At 36.9% G+C, this 21942-nt stretch overlaps 1 pseudogene; it reads left to right on the top strand.

Moving 5' to 3' along the window:
• Positions 1–1412: 1412 nt before the first annotated feature.
• On the top strand, positions 1413–2402 carry LOC483947 (annotated as a pseudogene).
• Positions 2403–21942: the final 19540 nt, after the last annotated feature.

Raw genomic sequence — 21942 nt, 5'->3', positions numbered from 1 at the left:
TCCTTGCTCACTTACTCATTTATTTACTCATGTCAAATAATGTATTAAACCCTTACCTGTATCAGGAGCTATGCCTCTTACTGGGGTTCAAAACACTGAGAAAGCACAGTTACAACAACAACAAAGGCAGAAAATTTTGTAGCTGAATAATGATTCTTAGAGAATGAAAAGGTTAGAAATCTAAAATATTCTCCTACTCCTCCCATCTACTGGTGGATAAATTATATTAAAGATTATTTTCGGGATGCCTCGGTGGCTCAGCAGTTGAGTTTTTGCCTTTGACTCAGGGCGTGATCCCAGGGTCCTGGATGGAGTCCGACGTCAGGCTCCTTCAGAGAGCCTGCTTCTCCCTCTGCCTATGTCTCTGCCTCTTTCTCTGTTTCTCATAAATAAATAAATAAAATCTTAAAAAAAAAGATTATTTTCTATGATTTTGAAATCCAAAGAAAGCACAATTTTGAAAGGAACTGCTTCCTACACACACACACACACACACACACACACACACACAAAGTGTAAACAAACAGTAGGAGAAAAACCCAAGGCTATTGGTAAAAGAAAGTAATTGATTTGGAGAATTATCATGGGGCAAAACCCAAAAACCAGCCCTGAGGCCTGCAGAGTTGGAGAACCAATCTTGAGACACTTCTTACAGACGTTCCTCCCATAGAGGAAACTACAAGAATCAAAAGATAAGGCACAGAATGGAAGTCTTACGTGCAAATTTAAAAATGAATTTAAGGAGAGAGAATATAAAAAATTGGAGAGAGACAGTATGGCAGAAAGAAATGGATGACAATTTTTAGAATCAAAGAAGACATGATTCCACAGATCCAGAAGGCACAAGTTTTTTGAATTAAAACCAACTAAATGTACAACTAGACACATTTTATTAACAGAGCATATATTGAAGGCAAAACCTTAAACCTAAAAAGCCACCAGAGGGAAAAGAAAACAGTTACAAAGTCAAGAGATTTATTTTATTTTTATTTTAGAATTCTTTTTTTTTTTTTTTAATTTATCTTCTATAGTCACAGAGAGAGAGAGAGAGAGAGAGGCAGAGACACAGGCAGAGGGAGAAGCAGGCTCCATGCACTGGGAGCCCGACATGGGATTCGATCCTGGGTCTCCAGGATCGCGCCCTGGGCCAAAGGCAGGCGCCAAACCGCTACACCACCCAGGGATCCCCAAAGTCAAGAGATTTAGAAAGTTTTCTCAACAAGAAACATTAAAGCCAGAAGATGGTAATGTAATATCTTAATGTGCTGTGATAAATAATCTTCTCTGAATTGCATACCCAGAAAAACTATCTTTTTAGTCAAAGGTGAAAACATACATAGAAATAAGAACTTTAACCCCAATACAGAGAGCCGCATCTTCTGGTGCAGGGCCAGGTGCATCACTGAGACACAATGAAGATCAAAGTAAACGGATTTGGCCTTATTGGGTACCTCGTCACCAGGGCTGCTTTTAACTCCAGCAAAGTAGATATCGTCGCCATCGATGACCCCTTCATTGACCTCACCTACGTAGTCCATATGTTCCAGTATGATTCTACCCACAGCAAATTTAACAGCACAGTCATGAGTGAGAATGAGAAACTTGTCATCAATGGAAATCCCATCTCCATCTTCCAGGAGCAAGATCCTGTCAGCATCAAATGGGGTGATGCTAGTGCTGAGTATCTTGTGGAGTCCACTGGGGTCTTCACCATTATAGAGAAACCTGGGGCTCATTTGAAGAGTGGAGCTAAGAGGGTCATCATCTCTGGTCTTTCTGCTGAGGCCCCCATGTTTGTGATGGGCATGGACCATGGGAAGTAGGACAATTCCCTCATTACCAGCAATGCCTCGTGACCAACAACTGCTTGGCTTCTCTGCCAAGGTCATCCATGATAACTATGGCATGATGGAGGAATCATGACCACAGTTCGTGCCATCACTGCCACCCAGAAGACCAGTTTACCCTCCTGGAAACTGTGGCATGATGGCTGAGGGGCTGCCCAATACAGCATCCTTGCTTCTCCTACTGCTGCCAAGGCTATAGGCAAGATCATCCCTGAGCAAAATGGGAAGATCACTGGCATAGTCTTCCATATCCCTACACCTAATGTGTCAGTCATGGATCTGGAGTGCTGCCTAGAGAAAGCTGCCAAATATGATGACATTAAGAATATGGTGGAACAGGCATTGAAAGGTCTCCTTAAGGACATGCTCAGCTACACTGAAGACCAGGTTGTCTCCTGCTACTTCAACAGTGACATCCACTCTTCCACCTTCAATATTGGGCCTGGCATTGAACTCATTGACCACTGTGTCAAGTTCATATGTTGGTATGACAATGAATTTGGCTATAGCAACCGGGTGGTGGGCATTATAATCCACATGACTTCCGAAGAGTAAGAGCTCCTGGACCACCAGCCCCAATTAGAGCAAGAAAAAGAGAGAGGCCCTCAGTTGCTGGGGAGTCCTCATGCCCAAATCATTCGCCAACCCACTGAGAATCTCCTGACCTCTACACAGTTTCCATTCCAGACCCCCTGAAGAAGAGAAGAAGCTTGAGGAGCCCTACCTTGTCATGTACCTTCAATAAAGTGTACTGTACCCAGCTGGGGAAAAAAAATAATAAATAAATAATTAATTAAAAGACCTTTTGGCCTAATTAAGAATTGGTGAAAATTCCTAAATTGCTTGTTTGAAATGGCTTATTTTCTTCTGAAGTCTGGTAACATTACCACACAATAGAACAGTGTAAAGATTTTATCAAGCAGAATTGACAAAGCCTAACATTATGTGAAAATTGAAATCCTTTCAAGAGGTAAAAGCAAATATTAGATATGAACAGAAATCCATGTTATCCTTTTGTAACATGTTTTAGTGTAAGATTATTCAATGATGGTATTGTACAAAGTAACCTCTTGGTAAATGTTAGGTATCCTCATTTTCATCCTTACTCTTTTCACTTGTGGACTTACATTCTCTTGGATAATATAGATAAGCACACAGGAAACCAAGAGAGTAAAATCAAGATAACATCTCACAAAGCCTATGGAATAATATAGGATTGATGAATAATAAAATTTCAAGGAAACAGGAATATCTTTATGGAGGAACTTATATATAAGCCAAGATGTGAGGCCAAAAAAGTGAGAGAATCTGCATTCTTGAGTCTTCTGGCGATCAGCATAACTGGTGTGACAGTTAATTCTATGTATCAATAAGACTGGCTTTGCGGTACCCAGATTAAATGTTATTTAAATGTTATCTGTAACAATTTTTTCTAGATGAGATTAGGATTTGAACAGTGAACTAAGTAATGTAGAATGCCATACCCAATATGGGTGGGCCTCAACTAATCCATTGAAAGCCAACTACAACAAAAGATTAAGGAAGGGGAATTCCACTTCTCTTTTTCTGCCTCACTGATGGATCTGGAATGTTGCCTCTCATCTTCTCCAGTCCTTAGAATGAGATTTATGCCATTGACTCTTCTAGTCATTTATCATGAGACAACTTCTCATAATAAGTCTCTCTCTTTCTTTCTTTCTCAGTGTGTTTGTGTGTGTGTGTGTGTGTGTATATGTGTAGACAGTGAGATAGTGGTATCTTTTGGTATGTATTTTCTTTATTGATATGTCTTTTTCTCTGGAGAATCCTAATAATAGCTGATCATAGGTTCTTAATGTAGGTTTTCCAGTGGAACATTAACAATTGTGGGGCAAACAAAATATTATATGGGTATTTGGCTATAGGTAGTCAATAGATGTATGTGTTTTTCTATACGTGTACCAAGTTTTACTTCACATCTTAATCATAAAAAAATAAATAAGTAAAAAGTGTATCCTGTAGAACAAAATCAATACTTTGCAGACACCTGGGTGGCTCAGTTGGTTAAATGTCTGCCTTCAACAGCTCAGGTCATAATCCCAGAGTCCCAGGATCAAATCCCACATCAGTTTCCCTGCTCAGTAGAGAGTCTGCTTCTTCTTCCTCTACCCCCCACTTGTGCACATGTTCCCCTCTCTCTTTCTGTCTCTCTCTCTCAAATAAATACATAAAATCTTTTAAAAGATGGTAATAATACTTTGCTTTTGAGGTGATTAACTTCATTTTATTTACTGACTGTAATGTAAATCCCTAGAGGCTTAAAGTCGTGGTGAAATTTCTCTTTAATATACATTTTAAAAACTAGGGGAAAAGTTTATAGGCATCATAGTGCTAGTTCTTGGTAGTAATGAATCCTGTTACATTTATGACTGTGTTATCATACCAGTTAATGCATTTTCTGTGCAATGATGCGGTTCCACCCCCTACATCCATCAGCAAAAATGAACCATTTTTCAAGGTCTCTGCAGGAATACTAAATAAATCAATAGAAAATATGCAGAATCAAAATGTGAGAGATAAATCCATGTTAACCATCGCTTGACTGATACTGCTGTTAAACATTTTTATTTTGACATCTACATTTTCTCACATTGTAATATACAAGTACCTATTTTTCCAAAGTTAAACTCATTTTTATTTGAATCAGGCCTAATTTACCAGTTGAAATCATCAAATAAGTTATTGAATACTTTCAGAAGGAAGCAGGAACTATGACAGGACTTACGTATCTTTCCCCATACAGATGTGTTACTATTTAAATTCTTTATAACTATTAATTTGCATATAGTTCTATACCTTGTTAGCATGTATGCATGTTGCCAAGCATCAATGTTTTTCCCATCAAGATTGCTTTTCTACATTTGGTTTCTTTCTGGCAATGTCATTATGATGTTAATTACTGGTGTCAACATATCATTTTCATTTATCCCAGAAATATAGAAAAAGTAAAAAAATAAAAATAAAAATTTAAAAAAGCATGGGAAAGGTGGTTTACACTATGGAATTTCCAGGTGATATTACCCCACAGATAACTTTCCAGAATATTTTATTCTTTTCTCCCAAACTTCTTTTGATGAGATATTGACCTTGATATCATAAATATTTAACATATAGTTTGGGAACAGATCTCCCTGAGCATTCTTCTATCTGAAGCATGCATTACAAATTTCCTATGATTATTTTAAACACTTCAACTAGTATTTCTTATAGAATATATTATTCTATAATAAATACAATATATTTGTATTTGTATTTCTATAATATACAATATATATTCTATATTTCTTATAGAACATATTATTCTTATAATAAATACAATGGGATAGCCCAGTTGTAGTGATTCTTGTGATCATAGAATCTACTAAGAAGGTTTATTAAAATAGCATGATGACATTATTAAGTCTTACTTCATCTGTCATTTCAGCCTTACATGATAATTCAATTTCAAAGCAAAATGCTAATAGCAAAATGAGTCAACATATTATTTATGGTAATATATAACTGAATCAAAAAGATATTTGCTCAGAGACAACACTACTTAGAGTATTTTCATGCATCTACATTCTTAATTCTCAGATAAACCTACAAATTGTATATAATTATCATTCTGTATTTCCTACATGAGCAAATACACAGAGAAATGTGTTACACAAGTTCACACACATAGTGAGTTTTGCAGGGATAGTAGGTTTACTCAGGCACAGTTGGGCAGAGATGGTTTCTTATCCCTCACCTTCTCTTGATTCCTATCAACAGACTTCATGAAATTGGGAATAATGGTGGACAGAAGTGAATGCAAGTAAAAAACACATTGAGAAAGTTTAGCCATTATAAGTAACATTTGTAAATATCTTTATTATTTTTAGCATTTCCATAACTTTTTGACTTGGAATATTTCTTGGTTGCTTGCAGTGGGAATTAGTTACCAGTTATTATTCATTTCTCATGAACCCTGATCCCATATGTAGTTCCTAAGTAGCCATCAGCTCATTATCAACTTCCTGCTGGTGTAGTTTCCCTCTCATTCATGGTTGGAGTCAAGGTTTCAGGAAAACTGGAGATTCATTCTAATTAATTATATTTCAGTCATTTCTACTTTCAGTTTTTGCAAGGCCCAGGCATTGATACAAATATTTTCATATAAATTTGAACTTTATCTTTTATTGATGAAAGTTTTAAGAAAGGTAAGGTCATTTGGATTTAAATATAATTGTCTAAACAGACAAGTTCTTTTTTTTTTTTTTTTTTTTAAATTTTTATTTATTTATGATAGTCACAGAGAGAGAGAGAGGCAGAGACACAGGCAGAGGGAGAAGCAGGCTCCATGCACCGGGAGCCCGACGTGGGATTCGATCCCGGGTCTCCAGGATCGCGCCCTGGGCCAAAGGCAGGCGCCAAACCGCTGCGCCACCCAGGGATCCCAACAGACAAGTTCTTAAAACTGCAAAATATTAAATTGTTTTTTTCATTTAATGATTGTGCTCTCTGCAAAACATGCTATGTTTTAATATTTAGTTAAGATCCTCTAGAGACCCCCAGGTGGCTCAGTTTGTTGAATGTCTGACTTGATTTTGGCTCAGGTCATGATCTCGGGGTGCTATGATCAAGCCTTGAGTTTGGCTCCATGCTCAGCTTGGACTCTGCTTGAGATTCTCTCCCTCTGCCTCTGGCCCTCCCCCACTTGCACACGCACATGCTCTTGCTCCCTCTCTCAAAATAATTAAATAAAACCTTTAAAAACAATCCTCTAACTGATATGTCTTTTACAAAATCTATTTGACATATGTAACAATAAGGAAATTTATAATAATCATGTGATAGAATGTTATCCTAGAATTATTACATAGAAAATAAATCACAATACTGCAAAGTTATTGAAATTCCCAAATCGAAAATGGGTCCCCTAAAAGTAGTTTCATCACAATTTTACATGGGCTTTTATTTATTTTTTTATTTATTTATTTTTATTGGTGTTCAATTTACCAAATGATTTAAATGTACAATTTCATGACTTATTTTTTTTTATTAAGTTATAAATTTTAATTTCAGAATAGGTAACGTATAGTATTATATTAGTTTCAGTTGTACGATATAGTGATTCAACACTACCATATGTCACCTGGTGTTCATCATAAGTGCCCTCCTGAATCTCCAGCACCTATTACCCCCATCCCCTCCTGCCCATCTCCTCTCTGGCAACTCTCAGTTTGTTCTCTATACTTAAAAGTCTGTTTCTTGATATGCCTCTCTCTTTTTCTTTTCCTTTGCTTGTTCGTTTTGTTTCTTAAATGCCACACATGAGTGAAATCTATGGTATTTCATTATTTTTTTAATTTATTTTTTATTGGTGTTCAATTTACCAACATACAGGATAACCGCCAGTGCCACTCACCCCCACCCCCCGCCCTCCTCCCCTTCTACCACCCCTAGTTCATTTCCCAGAGTTAGGAGTCATTACGTTCTGTCTCCCTTTCTGATATTTCCCACACATTTCTCTTCCCTTGCCTTATATTCCCTTTCACTATTATTTATATTCCTCAAATGAATGAGAACATATAATGTTTGTCCTTCTCTGATTGACTTACTTCACTCAGCATAATACCCTCCAGTTCCATCCACGTTGAAGCAAATGGTGGGTATTTGTCGTTTCTAATAGCTGAGTAATATTCCATTGTATACATAGACCACATCTTTTTTATCCACTCATCTTTCGATGGACACCGAGGCTCCTTCCACAGTTTGGCTATTGTGGCCATTGCTGCTATAAACATCGGGGTGCAGGTGTCCCTGCGTTTCATTGCATCTGTATCTTTGGGGTAAATCCCCAACAGTGCAATGCTGGGTCGTAGGGCAGGTCTATTTTTAACTCTTTGAGGAACCTCCACACAGTTTTCCAGAGTGGCTGTACCAGTTCACATTCCCACCAACAGTGTAAGAGGGTTCCCTTTTCTCCGCATCCTCTCCAACATTTGTGGTTTCCTGCCTTGGTAATTTGCCCCATTCTCACTGGTGTGAGGTGGTATCTCATTGTGGTTTTGATTTGTATTTCCCTGATGGCAAGTGATGCGGAGCATTTTCTCATGTGCATGTTGGCCATGTCTATGTCTTCCTCTGTGAGATTTCTCTTCATGTCTTTTGCCCATTTCATGATTGGATTGTTTGTTTCTTTGGTGTTGAGTTTAAGAAGTTCTTTATAGATCTTGGAAACTAGCCCTTTATCTGATACGTCATTTGCAAATATCTTCTCCCATTCTGTAGGTTGTCTTTGAGTTTTGTTGACTGTATCCTTTGCTGTGCAAAAGCTTCTTATCTTGATGAAGTCCCAATAGTTCATTTTTGCTTTTGTTTCTTTTGCCTTCGTGGAGGTATCTTGCAAGAAGTTACTGTGGCTGAGTTCAAAAAGGGTGTTGCCTGTGTTCTTCTCTAGGATTTTAATGGAATCTTGTCTCACATTTAGATCTTTCATCCATTTTGAGTTTATCTTTGTGTCTGGTGCAAGAGAGTGGTCTAGTTCATTCTTCTGCATGTGGATGTCCAATTTTCCCAGCACCATTTATTGAAGAGACTGTCTTTCTTCCAGTGGATAGTCTTTCCTCCTTTATCGAATATTAGTTGACCATAAAGTTCAGGGTTCACTCCTGGATTCTCTATTCTGTTCCATTGATCTATGTGTCTGTTTTTGTGCCAGTACCACACTGTCTTGATGACCACAGCTTTGTAGTACAACCTGAAATCTGGCATTGTGATGCCCCCAGCTATGGTTTTCTTTTTTAAAATTCCCCTGGCTATTCGGGGTCTTTTCTGATTCCACACAAATCTTAAAATAATTTGTTCTAACTCTCTGAAGAAAGTCCATGGTATTTTGATAGGGATTGCATTAAATGTGTATATTGCCCTGGGTAACATTGACATTTTCACAATATTAATTCTGCCAATCCATGAGCATGGAATATTTTTCCATCTCTTTGTGTCTTCCTCAATTTCTCTCAGAAGTGTTCTATAGTTTTTAGGGTATAGATCCTTTACCTCTTTGGTTAGGTTTATTCCTAGGTATCTTATGCTTTTGGGTGCAATTGTAAATGGGAGTGACTCCTTAATTTCTCTTTCTTCAGTCTCATTGTTAGCGTATAGAAATGCCACTGATTTCTGGGCATTGATTTTGTATCCTGCCACGCTACCGAATTGCTGTATGAGTTCTAGCAATCTTGGGGTGGAGACTTTTGGGTTTTCTATGTAGAGTATCATGTCATCGGCGAAGAGGGAGAGTTTGACTTCTTCTTTGCCAATTTGAATTCCTTTAATGTCTTTTTGTTGTCTGATTGCTGAGGCTAGGACCTCCAGTACTATGTTGAATAGCAGTGGTGAGAGTGGTCATCCCTGTCTTGTTCCTGATCTTAGGGGGAAAGGCTCCCTGTGCTTCCCTATTGAGAATGATATTTACTGTGGGCTTTTCGTAGATGGCTTTTAAGATGTTGAGGAATGTTCCCTCTATCCCTACACTCTGAAGAGTTTTGATCAGAAATGGATGCTGTATTTTGTCAAATGCTTTCTCTGCATCTAATGAGAGGATCATATGGTTCTTGGTTTTTCTCTTGCTGATATGAGGAATCACATTGATTGTTTAACGAGTGTTGAACCAGCCTTGTGTCCCGGGGATAAATCCTACTTGGTCATGGTGAATAATTTTCTTAATGTACTGTTGGATCCTATTGGCCAGTATCTTGTTGAGAATATTTGCATCCCTGTTCATCAGGGATATTGGTCTGTAATTCTCCTTTTTGGTGGGGTCTTTGTCTGGTTTTGGAATTAAGGTGATGCTGGCCTCATAGAACGAATTTGGAAGTACTCCATCTCTTTCTATCTTTCCAAACAGCTTTAGGAGAATAGGTATGGTTTCTTCTTTAAACGTTTGATAGAATTCCCCTGGGAAGCCATCTGGCCCTGGACTCTTGTGTCTTGGGAGGTTTTTGATGACTGCTTCAATTTCCTCCCTGGTTATTGGCCTGTTAAGGTTTTCTATTTCTTCCTGTTCCAGTTTTGGTAGTTTGTGGCTTTCCAGGAATGCGTCCATTTCTTCTAGATTGCCTAATTTATTGACGTATAGCTGTTCATAATATGTTTTTAAAATCGTTTGTATTTCCTTGGTGTTGGTAGTGATCTCTCCTTTCTCATTCATGATTTTATTGATTTGAGTCTTCTCTCTCTTCTTTTTAATAAGGCTGGCTAATGATTTATCTATCTTATTAATTCTTTCAAAGAACCAACTCCTGGTTCTGTTGATCTGTTCCACAGTTCTTCTGGTCTCGATTTCATTGAGTTCTGCTCGAATCTTTATTAACTCTCTTCTTCTGCCTGGGCATAGGGATCCTATCTGCTGTTTTTTCTCTAGCTCCTTTATGTGTAAGGTTAGCTTTTGTATTTGCAGTTCTTTCCAGTTTTTGAATGGATGCTTGCATTGCGATGTATTTCCCCCTTAGGACTGCTTTTGCTGCATCCCAAAGATTTTGGATGGTTGTATCTTCATTCTCATTAGTTTCCATGAATCTTTTTAATTCTTCCTTAATTTCCTGGTTGACCCTTTCATCTTTCTAGCAGGATGGTCCTTAACCTCCACGTGCTTTGAAGGTCCTTCCAAACTTCTTATTGTGATTTAGTTCTAATTTCAAGGCATTATGGTCTGAGAATATGCAGGGGACGATCCCAATCTTTTGGTATCAGTTCAGACCCGATTTGTGACCCAGTACGTGGTCTATTCTGGAGAAAGTTCCATGTGCACTTGAGAAGAATGTGTATTCAGTTGAGTTTGGATGTAAAGTTCTGTAGATATCTGTGAAATCCATCTGGTCCCGTGTATCATTTAAAGCTCTCGTTTCTTCGGAGATGTTGTGCTTAGAAGACCTATCGAGGGTAGAAAGAGCTAAATTGAAGTCACCAAGTATAAGTGTATTATTATCTAAGTATTTCTTCACTTTGGTTAATAATTGATTTATATATTTGGCAGCTCCCACATTCGGGGCATATATATTGAGGATTGTTAAGTCCTCTTGTGGGATAGATCCTTTAAGTATGAGATAGTGTCCCTCTTCATCTCTCACTACATTTACCTCTTCGGGGTAAATTTTAGTTTATCTGATAGAAGGATGGCTACTCCTGCTTTCTTTTGAGGACCATTCGAATGGCAAATGGTTCTCCAAGCTTTTATTTTCAGGCTGTAGGTGGCCTGTCTAAAATGAGTCTCTTGTAGACAGCAAATAGATGGGTCCTGCTTTTTTATCCAGTCTGAAACCCTGCGCCTTTTGATGGGGTCATTAAGCCCGTTCACATTCAGAGTTACTATTGAGAGATATGAGTTTAGTGTCATCCATGATATCTATTCAGTCCTTGTTTTTGTGGACTGTTCCACTGAACTTCTTAAAGGGGAATTTTAAGAGTCCCCCTTAAAATTTCTTGCAGAGCTGGTTTGGAGGTCACATATTCTTTTAGTTGCTGCCTGTCTTGGAAGCTCTTTATCTCTCCTTCCATTTTGAATGAGAGCCTTGCTGGATAAAGTATTCTTGGTTGCATGTTCTTCTCATTTAGGACCTGAATATATCCTGCCAGCCCTTTCTGGCCTGCCAGGTCTCTGTGGAGAGGTCTGCTGTTACCCTAATACTCCTCCCCATAAAAGTCAGGGATTTCTTGTCTCTTGCTGCTTTAAAGATCTTCTCTTTATGTTTGGAATTTGCAAGCTTCACTATTAAATGTCGAGGTGTTGAACGGTTTTTATCGATTTTAGGGGGGCGGGGATCTCTGTATTTCCTGGATCTGAATGCCTGTTTCCCTTCCCAGATTAGGAAAGTTTTCAGCTAGGATTTGTTCAAATACATATTCTGGCCCTCTGGCCCTTTCGGCGCCCTCGGGAACCCCAATTAAACGTAAGTTTTTCTTCCTCAGGCTGTCGTTTATTTCCCTTAATCTATCCCTTGACTTCTCCTGGAACTTGTCCGTCTAGCTGGTCTTCTGGGGGAGGGGCCTGTTGTGCTGATTTTCAGGTGTTAGCACTTGGGGGAGCTGCTGTGCCCCCTGCGTGGTGCAAAGCTCAGTGGGGGTTGTTTACCCCGTGAGGCCCCAGGAGCCGAGTGGCGGGGCCAGCTCTGGAGCCCTGGATTCAGCTCCCGCAGTAGCTCCAGAGCTCTCCATCTGCAGGGCCTCGAGGCTCTGGGGCGGGGCCGCTGATCTGCTCAGCTGGGGCAGGAGCATCCTCGCTGTCCTGGGCCCTCCCAGCCTCTGCCTGTCCCGGGGGAGGCCGGATCCTGGGCTGTGTCCCGGCGCCCTGTGCTCCGGGGCCTGCGCTGTTGGATTCGCGCTCCCGGGCCGCGCAGCCCCCTCAGCGGAGCCGCCCCCGAGCCCCCCGAGCTGCTCCGGGTCCCCCCGTGCGCGCTGCAGCCCTTAGGGAGCTCGGCGCATCTCCCGGGGCGCAGGTGCCTGTTAGTGTCCCCGGGAGCCCGAGGGCATCCCCGCCCTCCTGGGTCCTGCTCCACCTCCCTGGAGCCCCTTTCCCCCGGGAAGGTCGGTGCAGCTCCTGCTCCTCCGGGACGGGGCTCTCCTGTCCTGGGGACACTCGCCCCGGCCTCAGCCCGGCTCCTCGCGGGGCCCTCCCCCTTGGAGGCCTTTTGTGTCTTTATTTCTCTTTCCCCGTCTTCCTACCTTGATAGAAGCGCGAACTCTTCTCACTGTAGCGTTCCAGCTGGTCTCTCTTTAAATCTCAGGCCGAATTCGTAGATTTTCAGGATGATTTGAAGGTTTTCTAGGTAATTTGGTGGAGACAGGTGATTTGGGGACCCTACTCTTCCGCCATCGTGCCCCTCCTCTTACATGGGCTTTTAAAGAAATTATGTCTGCCCTTTAAACTCATAGAAGGACAAGATATTGTGATTTAAACCTTTTTTAAAAGATTTTTTTAAAATAATTCCTAAGAGACACAGAGAGAGAGGCAGAGACATAGGCAGAGGGAGAAGCAGGCTCTGCATGGGGAGCCAGATGCGGGACTCGATCCCAGAACCTTGGGATCACGACTGAGCCAAAAGCAGACACAGTCAACCACTGAGTCACTCAGGTGTCCCTAAACCAAGTTTAATTATACATTTTTGAATGTTTCCTTTATTTTTCTTAATGAGTATATTATTTCTTAATTAGTATATTATTATTACTCCTCACTCAAATGCGCAGCATACTTTTGAATGCATAGATATTTTATAACACATTCCATAGCTTTAACTACAAGATCTATATGTAATAATGTGTGCCACTCAAATCTATAATCAGTTTATAGTGGATAAACATTCAATAGGATTATAATAATCATAACAAATGTGTACTAAACATTTATAGAATTTTCAAGTAGCAGTAGAAATGTTATTTTATTTATTCTTTACATGAGAAAAATAAATTCCATTCAACTAGGAAAATACTATGTTATATAACAATAAATGCACCTATGTGACTTAAAAACAAAAATGTAGTGAAGCCCGAAATGAAATAAAATAGTCCATTGAAGAAACAAATAAAAATCAAAAACACTGATACTGTTGGAAGTATTCCAAAGTTCAATGTAGAAATAAGTTTTCTGTACATTAGAGAATAAAGAAGTATTTGTAGAAAAAAATATTTTTCTTTAATGAATTACATTAACACCTTTCTCAAATCAACTGGTCATACATTCTTGAGCCTATTTCTGGACTCTCTGTATTAGGTGTAGAAACACACATCATAGCTGGCCTGTAACCTATTTTTTATGACCCACAGGTTAAAATTTTTTTTCACTTTTAAAGGAGGTATTAAACAAGATAAAGAACAAAAATAACAGAAGAATATGCAAAGGAAATTCTATGTGGCTGCAAAACCAAAAATAGTTACTCTCTTGTTCTATACAGAAATGTTGGGCCACTCTCATTCGATATTTTTTGGAAAATCTGCATGTCTTTATCTCATCAATGCTACACTCTAATAATTATTGTAGAATTAAGGTAAATATAGAAATTTGATTGTGTAATTTCTCTAACTTTGTTCTACTTTTTAAAAATTGTTTTGGTTAGTCTGGTTTATTTTGTAACAATAAATTATATAAACTGCTTGTGCATTTATAAATAAAACGCCTGCTGTAATTTCAAATGGGCTTAGTTTAACCTGTAGCTCACTTTTCAGGAAATCTATGCTTTAACAATATTGAGTCTTCTGGACCATTAATATTGTATAACTTTGTATTAATTTAGATAATATTTCATTTCAGTAGAATTGTACAGTACTCAGTGTACAAGTCTTGCACAAGTGTTATTAAATCTATCCCTAGTTGTTTTTATAAAATTGGGATAATACTTTTCTGTAATAGAAAATTGATTGGAAAGTATAGAGAGTTCCAATATACCACTGCCTACAATGCATGACCCCTTGGCCTATCAAATTACAGTACCAAAATGATACATTTGTTATATTTGATGAACCTATATTGATTCATCATCATCCCAAGTCCATAATTTATTTTTTATTATTTTTTAAAGATTTTATTTATTTATTCATGAGAGACAGAGAGAGAGAGAGAGGCAGAGACATAGGCTGAGGGAGAAGCAGGCTCCATGCAAGGAGCCCAATGTGAGACTCCATCCAGCATCCCAGGGTCACGCCCTGGGCCAAAGGTAAACAATCAACTGCTAAGCCACCCAGGTATCACCCAAGTTCATAATTTACATTACAGTTCACTCTTGGTACTGTACATTCTATAGGTTTTGAAAAATGTATAATGTAGGTATAAAATGACTTGTATCCATTATTATATCACACAGAATGATTTCACTGACATAAATATTCTTTGTGAGCCACCTACTCATCCTTCCTTTTCTCCTAATCTCTAGCAACCACTGATCTTTTTACTGGTTCTATAGTTTACCTTTTCTGGAATATCAGAAAAGGAATATCATATAGATAAAATTATACAGTATGTAGCTTTTTAATTGGCTTCTTACACTTATTAATAAGCACTTAAGGTTCCTCCATGGCTCAATAGCTCATATTCTTTTTTAGCACTGAATAATATTCCAATGTCTGGATGTACCACAGTTTATCATATTGAAAAACCTACTGAAAAACGTATTGGCTGCTTCCAGTTGTTGGCAGTTATGAATAAAACTACTATAAACATCCACTTGCAGTTTTTTGTATGGAAATGTTTTCAACTAATTTGAGTAAAATCCGAGGAGCATAATTGCTAGGTAATATGGTTAGGTTTATGTTTAGATTTCTAAGAAATTGGCAAACTGCCTTCCAATGTGGCCATACTATTTCGTATTCCCATCATCAATGAATGAGCATTATTGTCACTCAACATTCCAGCTGGCATTTGGTGCTCCAGTGTTTTGAATGTTGGCCATTCTAACAGGTGTAAAATTGTTTCTCATTGTTGTTTTAATTTATGATTTTATAATGACTTTGGCTGTTGGGCATCTTTTCATATGCTTTTTCATCTCTATATATTTTTTGATGTGGCTCTTCAAAATTTATGTCCATTTTTAAATCTGCTTTTTTATTTTCTTGTTGAGTTTTGAGAGTTCTTTGTATATTTTGGATAGCTATTCTTTAACAGTCAATGTCTTTTCAGATACTTTACCCCATTGTGTGGTTATCTTCTCATTCTTTTGTATCCCTTGCAGAGCAGAAAATTTTAATATTAATGAAGTCCAATTTACCAATTATTTTTTCATGGATCATGCCTTTGTTGTATCAAAAAGTCATCACTGAACCTAAGGTCATGGAGAACTTATCCAATACTATCTTCTAGGAATTTTAGAGTTTTGCATTTTACATATAGGTCTGTGATTTGCTTTAAATTAATTTTTGTAGAGTGTGTAGGGTCTATGTCATTAGTGACTAATGTCATTAATGACATTAGTGACCAAGGACTGCTGGCGCCATTGGTGTCAGTGAGTTAAAGAAATAGGAAGTAAATGATTGAAGCAGCAGGGAAGTCACCCCTTCAAAAAGACTTAATCTACAGGGAAGAGGCAAGTGAAGTAATAGTAGAAACAATAATGAGTCAGGAGAAAGGAGTTTCATGTTCATTTGTCTGTATGTTTATAAAAAACTGTATTTTAACTATGTTTAATATTACTGACAAGAGTACAATAAAAAGAAGAGTTGATTTTTTAAAAGATGTTTTATTTCCATAAAGCAAATTATCTTGGATTGGGGAGAAAGGGTGTTAATATAAGGCAGGATAGTAGAAGAACTACATTTATTCTTGAGGGAATTTTTGTCTATTAGCATTTGATAGCAAAGGCATCCTTTAAGATCAATGACTTTTTAGTGTCATTGGCATAACTTTGAGGGAAATTCTTTCTGATTTTTTTTTCTATTTTTGTTTGGTGAAGTAGAGATTGAGTTCATCTACTTAAAATTATGGATAAGTAGCAGTGCCAATGATTTAAAAAAAAAAAAAAGGAGAGAATGGGAAGATAGCAATTAGAAAGGAAAGAATTTTCAGGTACTAGTGAGGATTCAGTTAAATGTGACTTAGGAAACTGATAAAGGGACCAAATCTGCAAAGTAATATTTTCTTTTTTTTCAGTAAGCTCCATAAATCCTGGAGTTGCTATAGGAAAGCTAACTAGGTGGACTGATCTGAGGTTAAGGTGTTCATAGCATGAGGCAGTTGAGCGTGATTGTCTAGTTAAATAGAAAAAAAAATAGAAGTTCACGCAGCATGTAGTTGATGTGGTAAAGAGAAATAAAGACTTAGACACTGGGGGAATCTGTCTGAGGCTCAGGAATATCCATCAGAACAACTCCTGAGTGAATCAGGCAAGAATGGCTTGGTTTAAACCAGGTGACCAGAAATAAACATACATATGAATTTTATCCAAGAAATGAAATAAAAAGCAATATATGACAAAAGATCAACTAAAAATATGTTATCATAGACAGGAATAAAATCAGAAGATAAGGAAATATATAACTCATATATAAATTAAATATAACGCAGGGAGAGGAAACCCTTTTAAGATTAACCATAAAAGAAAAAAGGGGGGTGAGAGGAAGCCATCATTTTGTTCTTACCCATTTTTTTCAAGTAGCTCAGGAACTAAAAGGCTGATTTCATTGCTCTGGGCTGAATGACAGGACTAAATGATAGTTTAGAGGGTATAAGGAGGAGGTTGTTGTATTACTGCAATCATGCAAATATAAAAATGTGGACCAAGGTGATTATCATGGGAATAAAAATGCACTAATCTTTTTTTAAAAAGAACTTGTTTATAAGAGTTAACTGATAGGCTATTAACCACCAAACTGATACAGACAATAAAGAAGAATTGTTAAGTTTAAAACAAGGTGAGTGGGGAATAGTTGAAGATTAAAGAGGACACTTATGATGAGCACTGAGTAATGTATAGAATTGTTGAATCACTATAATCATGTACCCGAAACGGATATAATGTATGTTAACTATACTGGAATTAAAATTAAAAACTTAATAAAATTTAAAAATAATACAAATAAATAATATTTTAAAATAATTGCCTTGAAATCCCTGGTATTAATGAGAGTGTAAAGGGATTTAGGAAAGAAAGATTGTCAGCTATTTAAACTTGACAGGTTTACGTCATTGTGATCATAAACATCAATGTTCCCAGTGAGAAGTTCAGAAAAAAATGATGACATAAAAATGATAATAAACTTAATTTGCAATTATATCCTTCTATTTACACTGTCAAAAACAAATTAATGGCTAACTAATAGTTAAACCATTAGTTCCAACTACATCTTGTGAAGTTTAAATAAGATATAAGTGAGGTAACATGTATGGGATCAGAAGTTGCATAGACCTGATTCATCACTGAAATCCCATATCCCAGGACAGTTTTTACCATACTCTAGATATCCATTAGATGTTAGGTGAATGAATACACTTTTTAAAAAAAAATACAGAAAGACTAATGCTGAATTTTGCAGGAAAATAAAAACATGAAAAAGGCCATTGGACTGGGCACACTTGTATAAAGTCAATTTTCTTATTACGAGATAGCTTCTTGCATGTTTCAGTGTTCCCATAATATTTCTTTAAAAGGAAATTAAGACAAAAAAAAAAGAACTCATGCAGAATAAAATTGGTATTAGTTGAAAAAATTTCTGGAAAACAGATGCTCGCATTACTTTATGGAATAGTTTTCTATACTGCGTTAACATTTGATGTATTTCTGAAATGAAGCACCCCCATTTGTAATTCTTTATTCATCAATGTTCCCAGTGAGAAGTTCAGAAAAAAAATGCTGACATTAAAATGATAATAAACTTAATTTGCAATTATACCCTTCTATTTACATTGTCAAAAACAAATAAATCTTTCTCTGGGCAAAATGTTTTCTATTTTAATATTTTGCATAACTTCAGAAGCTCATTTTGGTTTATTTTCACAGTAATGATCTAAGTCTGTTTTACTCTCTACCCTAATTAATATGCCTAATAGTCAATTAAAAAGTTATTCAAGGGTGGATGGAGTTCCTGTCTGACTTGGTGTTGAGTGGCCATCTTAGCACTTCCTAGAACTGTGTTGCATTAACTTTGTTCCTATGCTACACTCCAATTCTTGGGATCTTAAAAGTGTCCTTTGTCTTTTGCTTGCCTAGTACAATAATTTAAATCAATTTTAGGATGCAATTAAAACTTTTACTCTCATGTTTCAGACTTTCAGTTTTCAATAGCAACATCATAAAGATAAGTGTCTTCTAGGCACTGAGATATATCCATCTCCTAAAGGCAGTGACATGTTTTATATGGATTCATGGTATAATTAATAAACTTCTCATAGATACAATTAAAATAGCATGCTTAGTATATACTTTAATCACTTACAAAGGAAAGAAATCTATGCCGCTAGTATTAATCAAAGTTCCCTTACTCACTACTCCTTCCACACATGAAACTAGCCATTTTTTAAATTATCTTATTTTATTTAAATTCAATTAATTAACATATGGTGTATCATTAGTTTCAGAGGTAGAGTTCAGTTATTCATCAGTTTCATACTACAGCTAGTGCTTATCACATCACGTGCCTTCCTCAATGCCCATCACCAAATTACCCCATCCCCCCCCCCCCACACCTCCCCTCCAGCAACTTTCAGTTTGTTTCCTATAGTTTGAAATGCTGGTGACTCCCAGAACATTCTAGGATGCTTCACACTTCCTTGTCTTTGCTTAAATGATCATTCCTCCTTGACACTTACTTGGACCACTCTCCCCCTTTACGGTTAATCGGTTCTAAAAGCAGCACTCTGCTAATGTATCTTGTTTCTTCCTACTAGAATTGATTCTAGTCTTCTTAATTGATTCTAGACTTCTTAATGTCTCATCCTGTGTATGAATCTATAATGATACCTGTCACACTTCATCGTATTGATTTATTTTCAGCTCTGCTTAACTTTTTTGTAACTAAAAGCTTCCTGACGTCAGGGACTGTGTTTCTTTGTGTTTGTATTCCTATCATATGTCTCAGGACAAATTACTTGGTAGGAAGTTAATGATTATTAAATTCATGAATGAATGAATGAATGAGTGAATGAAGGATTCATGTTTTTATTAACAGATTTCCTGAAGGTGTGAGAGTTTGAAAACTATCTTATTTTATCCACATGTAGGATACATTTCCAAGTGATGATATAGAGCTGTTATCTTTCAATACTGAGCTCTAAAGACATTATAGACAGTACAAGTATATGCACATCTTTGTAATGGGAGTTCAGGGCAGAAGATCAAGAAGCAGACAATCTGGTTAGTATCACAAAAGAACTAGAAGGATTGATTATTAGTTTTCAATCTGAAAAGCAAGTTTTGAAGTGATCTCAAGACATCACTTGTGAATATGTTTGGTTGATCTGACTTTTGAGTTTCTATCCCATAAGAAACTAGTGAGTATATTTTAGAACAGAAGGTAAAGCACAGACTCAGATCCCAAATTGCACAGGACTGAAATGTTCCATCAGCTTAAAATAAAATATTTATTTATTTATTTATTTATTTATTTATTTATTTATCTAATTTACTTCATTAGTGTTGTTTTGTGTAATTTGGTTCTTGTTGTTTAGTCCATGCTCTATATAGCTCTGGCTGAAATACCATCCCCTCTCTGGATCATGACTCTCCTCATTAGATGACACCACAAATAGGAAAATCATAGAATACTTCTAACGCTCTTGCTTAATTAAAGTTAGCATGTGGCCTTCTCACAGTGCTATTAGTCAAAGAAAGTCATATGGCAAATCCTAATCCATGAGTAGTAAATGAGTCAGAAGAGCATAATCCTCTAGTAGAACGAGATTTTTAAAGAAAGTTCATAGAGGAACTCCTGGGTCGCTCAGCAGTTGAGCATCTGCCTCTGGCCCAAGGCATGATCCTGGGATGCTGGATGGAGTCCCACATCTGGCTCCTTGCATGGAGCCTGCCTCTCCCTCTACCTATGTCTCTGCCTCTCTCTCTGTATCTCTCATGAATAAATAAATAAAATCTTTTAAAAAAAGAAGGTTAACAGATGCAGGAAATATTTTGAACAATATTTTACTTTCTTGAAGAATTAGTTATGTTGAGAAATTAATAATACAGAGAGTTAGGAAATCATTTCTGGATCTGAGTCTATGAACAGTGGAGAGAATATGGGAACCATAATACCAGAGGAAGGAAGAAAAAAAAAACAGAACAATACCTTTAATTTTTAAGTGCATAAAAGGCAGAGTGTCTGTGCATGAGTATTTGCAGATGCATATATTTGATGGTGAAAAGGTACATTAGGTGCGTCCTAATTGCCTTGATTTTCTGACTGAAGCATGAGGGAAGGTCATCAGGTGAAAAATCTGTAAGCAGCAAGGGAAATTCAGGGGGAAAAAATAAGAGTATCTTCTGAGAAAAGAAAAAAAATCCATTAAAATAGAATAAAATTTGTTTGATAGTTTGGGTATTCATGTTATACATGTATGTAAGACATCTGTAAGACAGTATAGCACAGTCCTATGTGTGAGAAGAAATTAAGTTAAGCTTGGACCTCTTTGGAATTATTTGACTAGAAACAAGGATATTGTCAACATGGAGATTTGTAGGTTTTATGAAAATTTTCTTCCCAATCTATGTTACAGTCTACAAAACAAGTGCAGAAGATCTGCATACTTGAAGTACTTTTTACATACGTGTTACTATGGAGCAAGAATATATGAGTTGTATATAAAATTTGTAAGTGACTGGTACGTTATTTTCATATTAATTTCTGACGTGAGCAATGAACTCACTGCCTCTGGAATTGCTTACATGTGAAATTCTACCTAAATATATTATTGAGTCTGGATAATAGTAACAGGAGATCATAGGCGTGTATGAGAGAATTCAAAGAGCTTTCTCCTTTGTAACTTGTTTAGAGTTCATAACAACACTATAAAATAGGTATGGTAATCATTACTCCATTTTTAACATGAAGAAACAGATCATAGAGGTTAAATGCTTAGGGTCACAAATCTAGGACTCAAAATTTAGCGATATGGCTCCAGAATCCACCCTTTATATTATTTTCACTTAGTTTGTGGAAAAGCACCCTAATGATTATAGTTATATTTTGTGGATGAGTTGTCCTTTCACTTTTACCTATGTTTTCAAAATAACTATCGATTGCCAGGATACCTTGATATTTCTCATTTTGAAAATATCACATTACTCATAATACTTAATAGTTACATAATATAATAGTTACATAATACATAATATGGAATTTCTAAAAGATCTGTGACTCTTCAGAGAAATGCCAAAACCAATAAAACTTCTAAAAATACTAATTAAAAATTATGTTTACACTTGAAACACTATCTTACCAGAATGTTTCCCTCAGACTGTAATAATAAATGTAGAATTGTTTAGGGGAAAAAAAAAAAAAAACTTTTCAGACAGAATGGCATGGTAGAGTGTATTAGCTTATTAAATTAGTGAATGAATTTTTAATGGCTTTTAATATCATGAAAAGAGGCACTTATAATTACTAATTAGACTCACCAAAC

Source organism: Canis lupus, chromosome 1, assembly GCF_011100685.1.
Source record: "Canis lupus familiaris isolate Mischka breed German Shepherd chromosome 1, alternate assembly UU_Cfam_GSD_1.0, whole genome shotgun sequence".
Classification (NCBI taxonomy): domain Eukaryota; kingdom Metazoa; phylum Chordata; class Mammalia; order Carnivora; family Canidae; genus Canis; species Canis lupus.
Note: the sequence above shows the minus strand (reverse complement) of the source record. Positions and strands in the feature narration are given on the sequence as shown.